Source organism: Vanellus vanellus, assembly GCF_965231255.1.
Source record: "Vanellus vanellus genome assembly, chromosome: 14".
Classification (NCBI taxonomy): domain Eukaryota; kingdom Metazoa; phylum Chordata; class Aves; order Charadriiformes; family Charadriidae; genus Vanellus; species Vanellus vanellus.
In genome coordinates, this window is record NC_138919.1 from 13,915,010 (window position 1) to 13,929,946 (window position 14,937).

Below are 14,937 nucleotides of genomic sequence, written 5' to 3' on the forward strand. Positions count from 1 at the left end.
TCTCTGCCAGGGAGAGCAGCTGATGGTTTCAGCTCGGACCTCTCCTGCCGTTTTAATCCTCGCTTAGGCTGACTGGCATGTGAGGGGGCTGGGGCAAAGCACCACAGAGCCTGCGGGAGGAGGACGGGCTCGGTCTTAACTGAAACAGCCAAAAATCTTATGTCCATCGTAATAAAAAATAAATAAATAAATTTAAGAAATCCTATTGGGAAGCTTTTATAGATGGCAGAAGGTCTCCTGCTTTTCTCTCCCAGATTTGTGTCTCTTCCACCTCTTTCTTCCTCTCTTTTGAACCTTTGGGTTCGGCTGGTGCAGTTCAGGAGATGGCAGGTGTGGGAAGAGGGAGAGGCCTCTGGGGTGGTTGGCATTCCTCTTTACCTCCCGATGATCTTTCCAGTGTGTTTTTTTTTTTTTTTTATTCGGCTGGAGTTTTTAAATAGATGTGGCTGAATTATTCATAGTGCATAAATTAGCTGATGGGCACTATTTTTTTTTTGTGACTGTTCTTCGTGGAGGTTTTCTTTTTCAGGTGGGACTTTCACTGCTTAGAAATTCCAGCCCAATTTGATGGCAGTTTCCAGCAATTTTCTCAGACCATTTGTTTAAGGTAAGGGTTGGCCTTGGTGGTCTGCTCGGGGTGTTTTCTCTGTCCCAGAGGGTGACTTGTGCTCTCAACTGGATAACAGCATATAGCAAGTGCCCTTCCTGCAGCTTTTGAGCAAAAATAGCTATTGTGCACCAAAGAATTTCTTGCCTTATCCTTGTGAGAAAAAAACCCAAACAGCTGTACAAGTGGTTATTGGTAGCAAATGGCCATGGAGTACTCTTGGGGAGAGGTGAGTTCATGTGCCCCTGTGCCTCTGTGACCTCTCCTACATCCCCCCTTTTGCATGTGCAAACAGGAAACTTGTAGTTATCTCCGCAGCCCTTGGTGCACGTGTCTTGCTCTTGGTCTTTCCTCTAATACTCGAAGTTCTCTTAAAATTGATTCCCAGAAACCATCATCATTGTCCCCCTCCGTCCCTTCCAGTTGCCTTCATATTCTCTCTCCCCTGGTTTTCCCACAGCTGAGGACCCGGGGACGGTAACCGTGCCTGTCGCCAGTCTGCAGTCCTTTCCGACATCCAGTCTTTCCCTACCCTGGTTGCTCTAAGATGTCCCATACAAAAGCTCTCATGAAAAGGCAGTTCTCTACGGGCTGTGTGAAGACACAAGTGCTAATGCTGGCTGTAAGCGTGCTTTAGTTTGGGGGTTCTGCTAAGTCATGTCCCACGCTCCCCTTTCCTGGGAACTACTGGGCGCCTGCTGCTCCCGGTGGGGACTGAGGACATGTGGAACTTCGCAGGGCTCCGTCCTCAACGTGCTGGAAATCGGCACAGAGCTGCTTTCAGCCCCAGCTGCTCTTCCCCTCCCTCCACCACAAAGCGCTCGGGTTAATTTTTCTGTCTCCATTTGATTTTTCTTTTTCCATCAAATTATCTTGTTGTTGCACTGCCCATGCTTGTTAAAGGTCACAAAATAAATACTGTGCCACTGTCCTGTGTATCAAAGCTGCTTTCTACGTTAGCTTTTCGTGTGTTTTCAGACCATTAAAACTGTCTTCTTCCTTTTTGCTTTTGTGACCAGAGCATCGTTCATGCAGTAATCTCATGCTGAATGTGCTTTATCTCCCCCAGCATCTACTGCCTCCTCCTGCGATGCTGCTCTTGGAGGACGTTCCTTCTCCTCCAAATGCTTTTCCCCTTCTCCCTCCGCTCTGGCTCTGGCTGTGCGCTGCTCCAATGGACCAGCTGGGGAGGGAAATAGTTAAGTTTTTTTTAATAAGAGGGAGGGAAAAATGGTAAAACGGACCTTATTGGTTCTATAATGAGACTCCTGGTACCACCGTAAGCAGTTACTGACTGTTCGTTAGTAAGCCTGGCAAATAGAAAATCGTCTTATAAACTGTTTTTAAAGGCTGAAAGGTCATAAAAAGGATTTAGCGGTATCGCAGGAGACAACTTTGTTTAAACAGTGCCATTAGTCTCTTCGTAGGCCTCTTTATAGTGCTTTCTCCTTTGTTTGTTGCTCTCTTCTCTTGGGGTTTTTTTTTTTGGGGGGGTGTCTTTTTTCCTCATTCAATATTGAGGCTGTTATGACCTCCCGAAAGCGCCTCGAGCAGCGACGGGCCGGGTGGGTGAGCACAGGACGGGGCTCTGTGCCGCTGCTGGGAAATGGGGTCTCTAAGGAAAAGGGAGAGGGAAACCCAGATCCATAAGGAGCGGAAGGTGACGTGCCCGGGGCGAGGATGCTCCTCGTCATTTTTGGACCGTGTTTCTCGGTCAGAAATCCCAAAAGCTTTGTGAAAGGAAGCGACGTGGCAGAGACCCTCGTGGTGCTCACCTGGGCTCGAACAACCCAAAACCTTCAGAGTTCATGCAAATTCAGCCCGTTTTCAATAGCAACCAGTGCTGTGAGGGGCAGAAAGCACAGGGGATTCGACTATGTGAAAATAATTCAGGTTAGAAGCGGACCTTGGTGTGTTCTTGGTGTATTGCAGGCCAGGAAACGGGGGAACCTCTGCAGAGGGATCCTGAAGGGGCTGGAGCTGGCAAAAAAAAAAAAAAAAAAAAAAAAAAAAAAAAAGGAGTAAAAGAAGAGTCTGCCGGCAAAGTATTTTCACAGATGTGTCATTCAGGAGCGGTTCATATAACTGAAGAATGGCAAACAGAGTACTTCGTATGAAAGGAGGGGGAAAAGCAATCCCGGCAGCGACTGGCCTTTCACAGTCTGCAAAGCTTTAGACAAATTGTGAAGGAAAGAATAATGGGATGAAAATAGGACGGAGTCCAATCCAGACTTACAAAGGCGCATTGAACCTGCTTGTCTTGATATTTTTTTTTTGTTGGTAGGGGAACTGGTTTCCTCTACAAAAGAAAAATGCATTTCTTCTTCGGCTGGCTTTTGGTTAAGTAATGTTTCAGGGATCTTTCAGTGGATGAAGAGAAATGAATCATCTGTGCTAAAAGTCAATGCTGGTGCATGAAGAAGGAAGTATTAATAGGTGATAAAAGAAAAAAAAATCAGCCTAGAAAACAGGTTCTTAGCGGTCAAAAGAGAGGCTTTTGCTGGGGCTGAAGACCCTGTTGGCGATCCATTTGAGGAGAGCTGAGGGGTGCAGCGGTCACAGCAAGGGCTGGAGCAGCGGCGCGGGTCCGTGTGCCGCAGGAGGTCCCTCCATCCCTCCGGGTACCGCTAGTGCGGTGTCAGAGCCGAAAGGGATGGCGAGGGAGGATTAGCAGGATCAAGCATAGCAAAACTTTCTGGAATTGTACAGGTTTTCGTGCAAATCCAACCTAATTGCCCAGATGTTCGTAGGGCAAAGCGAAGGCTGTGGACAGGGCTGAAATGACCTTGGTGAAGACCAGGACTACTTGCTGCAGGTGATGTGTGCTCCTCCGCCAGCTCTGTCCGTACACAGCTGTGGGTGTTTTCACCTGATCTATGCTTTGCATCGACAAATCTGGGATACGTGCTGTGACGCTGCCGAACTTGGGCATCACCTCATAGGTGAGGGGATAAATCACCTAAACCTCCCCTTTGCCCTCATTTATTTCAGGGATGTGGTTATATTAGACGAGCGGTCCTTGGAAGAAAATGCCAAGTGTTTGGTCAGCGAGCGCTGCCACAGGGCTGCTGGGATGCAGGGGCTCCTGCAGGCACCAGCCCGGCCCACGGACCGTCAGAAACGGCATAATCTCATTACCTGCTACTGTGCAACGTGCAGAAGGAAATCCCCTTCCCTACTGCTGCTGCTGTGGCTCCTGGAAAATACGGCTGCCAGCAGAGGGCACACAATATATGAATATGCAGATCCTATATAGGTCCTGATAGTAACTGCCTCCTGATGCTCCTCAGAGCATCCTGAGCCCCTTTTCTGAGAGGAGAGACGGAGGCAGGGAGAGAAGTGACTCGCTCGAGGTTGAAGAACCTCAGGAGCAGGATGTGCATCCTGCATGGCAAAACTAGATAGTCACTTAACTCATCACAAGCAGGCTTAGATTTGGGTTCATTTCTTCCCCTGAGGCTCTATTTTTTTGGTGTTAGGGGCTGCTTTTGGGGTTTCTCCTTTTGCCTGGCTGAAGGGGAGCAAGGATCCATGCCGAGGCCTTTAAAGTCTAAATTTTTCAACCGTCAGAAGGGTTTTTTTGGCTGTTCCCCTTACTGCCCCGGAGCTGTCAGGGTGGAGAGCTGCGGGCAGAGGTGACCTTGCTGCAGCCTTCCTTCTCCTGGTTGCATCCCTATCAGGGGGGGAACGAGAGTAAGTGTGGAGGGTCAAGCAGGAGGATCTGCTGACCTCATCCATCCTCTGCCAGGATGTGGGGGGTCCTTGGCCGGGAGCGAGGATGTGGCGCTTACCCTGGTACCCAAACTATGGGTGTTTAACCCTTCTGCAAGTTGGGTGCCTTCATGTCCTCTGTTAGCACAGGCACCAAATTGCTTTTTGCCCTTAGAGGTGAAGGTGTCCCTGAACCACGTGTGTTTGTCAGCTCTCACCTCCTTTCTAGACAGCTCCGATCAAAAGCAGTTTAGTGCACTTCAACCTCCTTGAATGGAAATTTTCCCCATCTCCTTCCAGGTCCTGAGGGTTTCCAAATGTCAAGTTGTCAACTGCAAACGCTATTTGAAAATGCTTAGCAAGTTGTAGTCTGTTGGCATCAGTCAGTCACCAAAGATAACCAGCTTGTTTTCTTGCTCTTCTCTTTAATATTCCCTCCCAGCAAAGCTCTGGAGACGTCATTAGGAGCGGTGAGCTCTTTGGAGCCGGGCTAATAACTGCTGAGTAGGTCGTTCCTGCGTAAATAATTTGCTTCTCGGTTTCTCTCCGTGCCGTGAGCTGAGGGCGACGAGTCCTGCCTCGGCATCAGCGGCTCAGGGAGGGAAAAGGGCCCTGAGCATGTGGAAATGGTGCTGTTCCTCTCGCACCAGTGGTTTCTGGAGGGGGGGCAGCAAGTGGGTGGACCTGGTGGTGACCCCAAAAAGTCTGGCGCCATTCTCCGGGGCTGGATATGCCAAAATAGTGGTGAGAGGAGAAGGAGTTAATAACGATGCTTTTGCAGCTCTACCAGATAAGGAGCCTCAAAGGTAACACAAACGAAGCTGTGATGGGGTCGGAGCCCTGTTTTCTCTCTCCATGGTCAATATGGGAAGTTGTATGTGATGAAGTGACCGCGCTGGGTCAGAAATTGGTTGTGTGGCAGCTTTCAGTGCAATATAATCAGGCCCTGTTATTACAGAATCACAGAGTCACAGAATGGTCGGGGTTGGGAGGGACCTCTGGGATCATCCAGTCCAACCCCCCCTGCCAGAGCAGGTTCACTTAGAGCAGGTTGCACAGGACAGCATCCAGGCGGGTTTTGAATGTCTCCAGAGTGGGAGACTCCACCACCTCTCTGGGCAGCCTTAACATCCTTTTGTTTATTTATCCATGTAGAATTCCTCAGTGGGGTCTGTTTTTTCCTTCTCTTCCCACCGCAACCGCTCTCATAGGTCCTCTGCATTATTACAAAGAACCACCCCGTTAAATAATTGCAGAAAATAACCGTGAAAATTGTACCCCAGCCTTAAAATGAAGGACTGAAAATGTCCCTGGGAGGTCCTCGTACTTGTCATCTGAAAATAATAATTCTAATTAGCTTCCATGCCTGCACTTGGGTCCAGCCTAATAAATCCTAATGAACAGGAGCTGATTGAAATATATCCTTGTGAGTTATTTAAAACAATAAGCGTGCTCCGCTCCAAGGGAACAGTTAAGGATGTCGGTGGGTCACTGGCGCATCCCCTTGCGATGAAAGAGGAGGGAGGTTGGAAGGGCAGAGGTCTGACGTTTGCCGTGGGGCCCTGGAGAACGTGAGATGCTGACTTGTAGACCGTCGAGGAAACCTTAACTAATAGAAATGTTTCTGTCTGCAAATCTTCAAGGCTTTGGGTGGTTGGTTACCAAGTGATCTGACTCTGCTTAAAACAGCAGTAAGGACGAGGTAACTTGGGTTTGAAGTCATGTTAGTGACACAGTTCGAGACTGGAGGGAGCCTGGATGGAGCCACTTCTCTGCCCATGCAGACACGGGCCAGGGGAGAATAAGCTGTTGTAACTTGCATGATGGGAATGAGAAAGAAGTTATTGATTCAAGTGGGCTAAGAGGCGGCTTTATTCTTGTGAATTACCCAGATGGCAGCGAGCGTGAAAGCAAATCTTTACATGTTTCCGCTGCTTAGCAAATGACCTTCTCCCCCCCAACCCTGGCAAAATAGATGTTGCACCTCTTGTCCTATAGATCACCCCCTCTTTTGAATTTCCATATATTCGTCGAACGGGATTTCCCTTAACAGGAGAGATTGTGTTGGTAAAAATATCTGCTTTTGTTACAGCCGTTTGTCCTTCCCTGCCTCATCCTCTTCGTACAAAGGCTGAAGCGGCTTCAGGTGACGCCACCAGTAAGACGGACTGAAAGGCGACCAGAAGCCCCTGGTTGCGCCCAAGGGTGGAGCTGCCCAGAGGGACCTGCCTGCAGCAAACCCTTCTCAGACAGCTCCCAGCCTGGGATGCCTTTGCTAAAATGCCCCCCCCCCCCCCCCCCCCCGCGCTTAAACACACAAATGGGCCTCTCCCTCTCGGTGCTGCTGTGCTCCCACACTGTGATACTCAGAAATGTGTGTTTTCCTCTGCATCCTGATGTCCGTTTAGCTGCCTCCGCCAAGCTGTTCTTTCTCCTGCACATATGTTTAACCTATTGCATCTGCCTTGTTTGCACCTTTATTTACTTGCCTGCCTCCGTAGCTCTATAAATAAGAACGCTTTCATGTACAGAGCTAATGAAAGGGCAAAGGTCAGCCGGAGTCGGACTTTTAACATTCGTTTGTCTCGGCTTTGCAGAAGAGTTGTACTCCTGTGAAATTTTTGATACGGATTGAGTTGCGTGGCTCCCGTTCGAGCTAGCCAGAGCCTTGCTCCTATGAGCATACTCTGTCTTTTTAAGCTTCATATCCCCTCCTGTGTCTGTCCCCCACATCTGTTGGAGCCCTGCGACACGCAGAAAAGGGGCGATGGAAAACTCCAGCGTGCCGCTGGTCCGTGCGCGGCCATCACGGTTGCCCCGCGAGTGAAACCCTGCAGTGGTTTCCCCTACCCACTTCTAAATTACCCAGCAAGAGGATTTTACATCCTCTTTCCCTTTTAGGGTTACCCTAAATAATTCCTGTTTCCTTAATTATCAAGGGTCGGCAAGCAGAGAGACGGCTGCACAGATTTCAGCTGGCAACCCCGCCGTCCTTGGGCGTGCGGAGGATGGGCTCTCTGGTTGCTAAAACCTGCCAGCGCCTTTTTTCCAGCAGCTCCTCTCTGATGTGGGCAGCACAGGTCCCTGGAAGCAGCGGGGCTGTTCGCGCACATGCTCCGCGCGCACCTTTCCCGGGCTGTGTGGGTGTATCCGCGTTCCCGCTTATCTAAAAGCTTGTTGCTGTGAACAGCTTGTGACACTGATGGAAACGCCGGTCGACAGCAGGCAGGGGGAGATCTTTCAGAGCCAGTTTGGTCGTCCGTAGGCTGCTTTGTGGTACAAACTATGTCATCCCTAAGGCTATAAGCAATTCTGGATTTTTTTTTTTTTTTTTTTTTTTTCAGGAGCTTTATCTGGGCATAACTTTAAAGTTCTGAGATTTGGAGCTGCATCTCCAGCAGGACTGCCAGAGCCGTCCGTTGCACGGGTGTAAATCAGCTGTGGAGTTCGTGGCAGCAGTGTGTTGTGGCCGTGTAAGATTCCCATCCAACCTTGCACCCGCGTTCGCCTGCATCTGCCGGGGAAACCCTGGGGTCGGGGGAGCAGACATAATTTTACCTCCCCCCGGCACGTTTGTCCCCCCCATAGCTGTCACTCGGACCTTCTGAGTCTTGCAAGTCTTGGAGAAGGTGGTGTAGAGCGGGTGTCCTTTGCCCTTCACCGGGACGGTGGAGCTCTGCACCCCTCTGTGGTGTGGACCATCCGTCCCAGCGCAGCGCCGTGGCTCGGGGTGGGGGGGAGGAGAAGGCCAGGTGTTTTGGGCAAGGTTCGCCCAAACGGGGCCGTGACTGCGCCCGGCCTGCGCCCGGCACGTGCAGCTGTTCGGTGTCTACCGCCGGGGATTAAAATAGCCGAGATGCTCCTCATGCCCCGGGTTGCGCGTGCGAAGCAGGACACTGCGGCAGCCCCGCGGGGGGGGCTCGGCGCGGGACAAGCCCTGCCCAAGGGCACCGCGGCGGCCCTTTCATCCAGACGTGCTCGGTGGGGCACACAGTTGGACAGGCACCTACGGAGCTCTGCGGTACAACTGGTGGCACAATCCATGTTATTTTATATATATATATATATTTTTTTTTTTTTTGCAGGGGTGGGGGGGAATTTAAGAGAGTTTCACGAGAACAGTTTATACTTCTGCTGTGCATTTGGTCCAACTCTTTCTAAACCAATTACTCATTTGACTTGGTTTGTGTAAAGAGATTTTGATAGACTGAAATTTTGGCCTTACGGCAATGAAGTCTTTTTAAACACTGCCCAAGCTGAAATATTTATTTTTGGCTTTGTTAGCTGTCTGAAGTGATGAAAGGATTATTTCGGGCAGCTGTTCCCTACTTCTTGTATCGTTGGCTGCCCCTGAGAAAGGGGGGAAAGGATGCTCTCCCGACTTCCAGATGCTCTCCGTGGGTTTGCAGTAGTCCAGTGCCTACTCTCACTCACCTCCTTGGAACTGGAGATTGCTCAGATGTTGTCAGCATCGGCTGTCTTCTTGCAACATGCCCTAATGCCCAAGGAGGGAGATGCTAATTTTGTAATCGAAGTGTTGGGGGGAGGGGGGCTGGGGTGTCTGGGTCTCATCTTGGTTCTGCCACAGGCTTCCTGTGAGATCCCCAGGTAAATTCTGGGGATAAAATATTGTTGTCTCTCTGAGGATGATAACGCTTTTGTTTTCCCGATCTCTGCCTCACCAGGCCGCCAGCTTTTTGAGGAATATGGACTCTCCGTGCCGGGGACAGTACGGACAGCTATGGGACCACGATGTCACCCAAGATCTGCAGGAGCCACCATGGAATGGCAAGGTAAAGGACAACAGGAGCGGGCAGAGGGGTGAACGGGCTCACTGTCATCCCCCCCCAAAGCAACGGGGAGACGAAATCCCAGGGCTGCGCAGCGTGGTCCTCAGTGCGTTGGCCCGGCGGTGCTGGACCTCGGTGGGCTGGGAAAGGAGGAGGGGAGCGGGGCAGCGCTGGCCCCTGGTGCGTCTCTGCGGCGCTCCGGGCTCAGTCCAGGGCACGCGGGCTCGCAGGACGCCGAGCATCACGCGGGGATGTCGGATATGGGAACCCTCAGCCACGGGCTGCGAACTACAGGTGTTTGGGCTTTGATTAAGGACCGTAAAGCCACGGCCGTTGCCTTGCCGTGCAGGGCGGCAAGGCAATAAATCAAGATGAAACCAGCGGAGTGTTAAACAAGCCATGAGTGATTTACAATAAATTGTGTAAAGAACATTATATGGCTTTCGTAGCACGAGGAAATTGCTGCTGGAGAAGGATGCGGCGCCGCTTAGTTTTTGCTTCCTGTTGCATTTAGAGTGAGCTTTTTGCTCGTCTCCGCGCCCTCCTCCTGCGCGGCACCGAGCCCCGAGCAGGGCAGGGCGGCCGGCCGGCATGTCGCTCGGGCTACCTGCATGTGTCCCAGCCCAACAGTTTCCTCCTCCGTAGCCAAACCCCTACAGCAATGCGATATGGAGCGATATTTTGCCTCTTCGGATGCCCTCCCTTACCTTGCATTTGCTGCACAACAGTTGTCTTTGAGGGGTGGGAAAGAAACGTCAAACGATTTAGCGGGTAGAAAAGGTATCTGTTTGCTTGCCCGCTATGGACGTGTAACAGCAGAAGCCTGGGGGTCCCAAATTAAGTTATTTCTCATGCAAAGCATCCTCTAATATATTCAGCCCATACATACTCTGTATATATCCCCTGCTATGTTAAGTCCTCTAATATATTCAGCTCTTCAACATCATTTTCTCGGGTAATTCATTTAAACTATCAGCAGCTATTTAAAAGATTTCTGTCCCGTCAGATTTGGTTCTCAGTGCAACAAAGGTCATTTTGTCCAGTAAATTAGCTAATCTGCACCTTCAGCAGTTTGCCTCAGTGATTTCAAATACTCTGTCACACCATAAATGCATTTACCAACAATATAATCAATTAGAATAATTTTACCTCTGAAGGGCTCTGACCTACAGTAAAGTCCTTTAAATGAACAAATTCATTTTAATTCACTTTAAAACTGTTCTGGTGCCTCTTTGGTTAAATTGTGGTTTATTTATCTTTATTTTTCTGTTGTCTTCTCAGTAAAAAAAGGCATAAATTTTCAGCAAGAAATCAGATTTGTGCAGCCTTTGCGGTTTTAGATCTCCACCAAAAGTGATTTTGATACTGGCAACGAACTGCGAATTCATTGTTTTTGTCTTGTCTTGCCCATCTAATAAACAAGTGGGAACGTACCAGGCACCTGTAAAAGTGACACTCCTCTCATTCTCACCGAACGAGACTACAGAGCAATCAATGAAATTAAAGGACATGAAATTCCAGCTCCGTGAAAGGGGAAATCGTGGCCACGGTGACTTCTTGCTGCTTTCTGCCTCACCAGGACGCGCACCATTGTTAGAAAAGGTGTTGGGAAAGTGCCGCTGAATGGTGCCCTCTGCTCAAGTTGACCTCTGAGCTTTGGCGCTGAGCTTATTTGCGACCATAAGTGCGGACCAACACTAATGTCGCGGGGACTTCAAGGAGGCAACAACAACCTGCACTTGTGCATCTTCCATGAAGAGAGATGCTTCAGTCCGCAGGTCGGGGAGTGAAAGAAGAGAGGTGCCAGTAAGTTGTGTGAAGGCTCGAGCGTGGAGGCTTGAGCATGATTGAGGGGAAACGAAATATCAAGCCACAAGCTGACATGACTTCGATTGTCAGAAAATGCATCTACGACTCTTGGGCTCCTTGCTATTGCTGTCTTCTCACTGAGCGGGAGAGGAGGAGGAGGTAAGGCAAAGGGGGAATATGGAGACCAAATTCGTCTTGCCCGCTCAAGGTGGCCTCTTCCAATGAGGTTGGGGAACTTTTTCAGGAACGCATCGAATGTTGCTGCCAACCTGCTAGCTCCTCTTCTGCCTTTCTGGGGCTGTTGGCTTAGAACTAACTTCACGTGGAAATTATTTTTATCAAATATTTATTATGGAAATATTCTATTTACGACATGTGCTTAAAACCATAAAACATGAGAAGGCAGATCTGAGCAACGTTGGTTTTGTTTTTTTTTTCCCCCTCAAGGACTTGGAGAATATTTTGCACAGTTATTTTGAACAGTTTTTATATTTAGCAAGTCTAAACATGATATGAGAAGTAAATAAATCCAAGCACAACAGAAGAAAGAGAGAAGCCACAATGCAGTTTTTGAGCCTGTCCAAAACGCATGGGTTTGAAATACGCTCACTCAGTGATGTATTTGGAAACGCTGCACGTTCAGCCGTGAGACTGGAAACGCAGCGCAAGGTGGGTGAAGGGTTCTGAAGAGGGATAGCTTCGTGTTTCTTTAACACCATGCCCGAATTTGTTAGGGGACGCTTTCTCCTGAAAAAAAAAAAAAATGATGTTTTTCTGGAGGATAAAACGCGAGTGGTAGACTTGATCTCAAAAGCATCGTATTGGTTGAAGCATCGTCCCAGTTTTCCTCAGGATTTAGGTGGGACTCAAAGCCTTTGTACTCATTGTGTGGACCTCTTGGCGGATTCCTCTAGGCTTGCCTACAGAGAACCTAAACATTGCTCCATAACGGCATTAAGAACTCCTATGAGACTTTATGGGGAGGGAACACTCACTAAATTGCTGCAGGTGAGGGAAGAAAATCCACATCTGCTGCCACTGGAATGCAGACAGAGAGCTGTTGTAGGGGCCTTGAGACACCAAAACCACATCAGGACAATCCAGCCCGTTCGCAGGGGCTCCCTGCGAGGCTGTTGCCCGGCTCGCAGGCACCTTGCAGAGTCACCCCTAGATAACGCACCGAGGAGCGGAGGGCGGGATATTCCCTAAATCTAAATGAAGGAATAGGATGGGGGACTGCACATGGCAAAATCGGTGGAGATGGAAGGGAAAGGGTTGAGATGGGGGGAAGGAAAAATGAGAGGAGAAGAAGAAAGGATGCAGGAGCAAAATACCGGGGGGGGTTGTCAGAAAAAAAGGAGCAGGTTCCAGGTGGGAAGGGAGTCCGCGCTGCGCTCTGCCTGGGGGTACGTGCCGTTACGCGCTCTGTAGTGGGTGGCTGATGAAGGTACGTTGGGTGCAATGGAAGAGCTGACCCGGGAGTAGGTAACTGCTTTCTTGTACTAAGGAGACGACAAATTATGGGTGAATTTGAAAGTCATAAAAGCAAAAATATCATTTTGGCTGGGGACCTATTTATCTCTCTATTTTAAAATGCATTTTAACATCCATGTATTTTAATTAAAAATCCATTTTACCACCAGCACAGCCAAACTGCCACGGTGCCAATCTCCTTTTTTGGAAATTTCTCCTTAACATTTTGAATTTATTATAAATTCATTGTTTCTAATACAATTTTTCCCTTCTCTCGTCAATTTATTATCTGTTTTTCATTTCCCTTCTCTTTTGTTAATCTTTCTAAATAACTTTAAAGTGGTCCTCCATCTATTTAGCTAAATGAATTCACTCCACAGATACTCATTATTTTGAGGATGATTTATGCAAGCACTATTAGCTAGATTGTTCCTTGTTTGAAGGTTTTTCTGCAATCAGAAAAACCCAGATTTGAGTCAGCTAGAATTAGATCCAGTAAAAAAAAAAAAAATAAAAAAAAATTATTACATAAAGCATTCAGCACCTCTCTCAGACTTCATATATAAGAGGTCAGCTTAAGAGGCATAAAAACACAAAGAAGCTTTAAACTATGGGGCTGACCTACTGATCTCGTCTTAGCCTGGGAAAACGCTGTGGCATCAAACCCCGAAAGTCAAATCGGATTTTTATCTGTCCGTCTCCCCCCCCCCCCCCCCCCATCCCGCACAGCTGATCCTCGCAACTCTCTGGGAAGAGGCTGTGCATCACGTACAATCACAGACGAGGGCATTAAGCTGTGCCGCGCTGCTTGATTTACTGTCTGGGTTCCGTCCGACGGGACACGACGGTGGCACACCCAGCACATTTTATGGATGTTGGCAGAGGTTCCCCTTCGAGCCTCGCTAGCCAGGAGGGCATGTGTCATGCAGGGATGCCTGGTCCCGCTCTCACCGTGCTCCTGACCTTGAGAAATTGGGGTTTGTTTATTTATTTATTTATTTATCCTGGTGGGTTGCCACCTTGGCAGCGGGTCGCCGGCGGGCAAGCTGCGGGGCTGGAGACGCTGCTCCGTCCTTCAGCGGGGGCTCTGGGAGGTTTACAGCCTTTGAGAGGCTGTAGGCAAGTTGGGAGGAGGAATGTGAAACAGAATGGGCTGCTCTACGAAAAATACCCGAGGCAACCGGGGGTTTTCACGTGAAGTCCTATCTCGTCGTTCTGTGGCAGTTTGCAAACGTGCTAAATAACACCAAGTGGGAAAGGTCAGGGAGAAGGTGAGTGTTGAGAGGCATCACTTGTTTAGCTTAAGTAAGTTTTAATTAGAATAAATTACTTAGGGTCGTAATATGGTGTGACTTAGGCTGTTTGCTCAGCTTTACTTAGCGTGAGCGGCAAGATCTGCCGAAGCCTTTAGGCCGCGATGATTTTCTTAGTAATTTTCCTAGCAGCTGGTACAGCGCTGTGTTTGGGCTTTTAGCACCAGGAAAATGTGGATAACACACTGATGTATTGGTAGTGGTTTTCCCCAAGTCTGGGACTTCTCAGTTCCCCATGTTCTGCCAGCAAGTGCAGGTGCACAAGAAGCATAAACCAGCAGAGACTGCAACTCAGCAAGAGAAGAGCAGCCGAGGGCCGGCCTGGCTGGACACAGAGAGAGAATCCAAGAAGGTCCTAGAAGATCCCCCAGACCAAAATCACCATTGGACTGAAAGACGCGTGAAGAGCGCGCCGGGGGCGGGTCTGGAGATCGCAAAGGTGTAACTGCCCCATGTCCCTCTCTGCACCCAGCCCGGGCTGACCCTGCTGCTGAACCTTTCCATTGAATTAATTATGTTTATAAAACTCTACGCCTGAGGCTCTGCTGCAGGAAACCTGGGGTCAAGCCTGAAGGAGGAGGGAGTGCACCCGAGAGTGAGAGTGTGTGATGGTGGGGGGGGGTGTGTGATGGTGGGGCGGTGTGGGTGTGTGATGGTGGGTGGGGGTGTGATGGGGGGTGTGTGAGGAGTCGGAAGGGGCACCCGTGGGCTCACTGGTGTCGCCCGCTGCGACAGGCCCCCAGGCTGAGCAGTGACAGCCGGGTGGCGTCTGTGTGACTCCTCGGATGGGGTGTGAATGCTCAGGCAGCAGCGTCTCCTCCGGCAGCGAGGTTAGGTGTCCACAGTCCCCACGCTGGTCGTTGCGGTCGCAGCAGATCTGGTTCCTGAGCTGTTGAAACCCTCGCGGCTCTGGTAACTTTAGGAGCCCCCTGAGTTTGCCCTGCCGAGCTCCCACCCCAGCCGGCACCTGGGACAGGTGATGTGTCCCATGGTGGGACCCGGCACCTCGCTGGTGAGCCCGGGACAGGGCTCTCCTCTCCAGGCTGTAGGACTTTGAGGCAGATGTGCACATCTGCAGCCCGTCCACCTCGCCTGCGGACTGGAATACCCCCAGGTGCGTGCCAGCGGGGGACGATTTATTAGGGCCAGCTGAGAGCATTACACATCCCATTATGTCAGCTGTGATTTTGCAAGCCAAGTGCCCATTCAGGGTATACTGTGTATCCTCAGATTG